The 1145-nt window shown below is 54.5% G+C and overlaps 1 pseudogene; it reads left to right on the plus strand.

Annotated features, from left to right (window-relative positions):
* The first annotated feature begins 273 nt into the window (after positions 1 to 273).
* LOC119296526 lies at positions 274 to 412 on the plus strand (annotated as a pseudogene).
* Positions 413 to 1145: the final 733 nt, after the last annotated feature.

The following is a 1145-nucleotide window of genomic DNA, read 5'->3' on the forward strand; positions in this document are numbered from 1 at the left end:
AACCCGGCGCACGCGGCCTGGGTTACCCAGGACCAGCAAGTGCTCGCCTACCTCCTGACCTCGATCACGAGGGAGGTACTAACGCAGATGGTCGCCGTGGAGACGGCGCACGCGGCATGGACCACTCTGACGAACATGTTTTCGTCACACTCCCGCTCCCGCATCAACAACCTTCGGATCTCCCTCTCCAACGCCGAGAAGGGGACCCAGTCAGTCGCGGTCTACTTCGCCAAGATGAGATCGTTCGCTGATGAGCTGGCGGCTGCCGGCAAACCACTTGGCGAAGATGAACTGATCTCATACATCCTGGCCGGCCTCGACCTAGAATACAACCCCCTGGTATCTGCTCTTGATGCTCGTACTGAACCACTTACGCTAGATGCATTGTACTCCCAGATGGCGAACTTTGATCAGCGCGTCGAGCTTCTTCAAGCCTCTGGCAAAGGCGGCTTCAGATCTTCAGCCAACGCCGCCACTCGCGGGCGTGGTCAACAGCGTGGTCGTGGCATGTCCCGTGGCCGTGGTGGCGGCCGCGGTGGACATGGCCGCGGCTCTGGTGGTGCCTCTCCTGGCTACAACAACAACAGGGGGGCGCCCAGGACCAGGAGGACCGGCTGGTGGGGGCTTCCGCAACGACAATCGCCCACACTGCCAAATATGCAGCAAGCCAGGCCACGTTGCCATGGACTGCTGGTACCGGTTCACGGAAGACTATCTTCCAGAAGAGAAGGTGGCCGGATCTGCAGCAACCTCATCATATGGGGTAGACACAAATTGGTACGCCGACAGTGGCGCTACTAATCACATCACGGGTGAACTCGAGAAGTTAACCAACCGTGACAAGTACCACGGAGGTGATCAGGTCCACACTGCTGATGGTACAGGTATGAATATTAGTCATGTTGGATATTCCATTATCAGAACCCAAAATCAAGATCTCCATCTAAACAAAATTCTACATATTCCTACTGCCTCACAAAATCTCCTTTCCGTTCATCGTCTTACCCTTGACAATCATGTTTACATTGAGTTTTGGCCTTATTTCTTTTTTATTAAGGATCAGGTCATGGGGAGGGTGCTGCATCGAGGCAGATGTAGAGGAGGTCTCTATCCATTGATTCCGTCTAGGACGTCAAATAAACAAG

This window comes from Triticum dicoccoides, chromosome 4B (assembly GCF_002162155.2).
Source record: "Triticum dicoccoides isolate Atlit2015 ecotype Zavitan chromosome 4B, WEW_v2.0, whole genome shotgun sequence".
In the NCBI taxonomy this organism is placed as follows: domain Eukaryota; kingdom Viridiplantae; phylum Streptophyta; class Magnoliopsida; order Poales; family Poaceae; genus Triticum; species Triticum dicoccoides.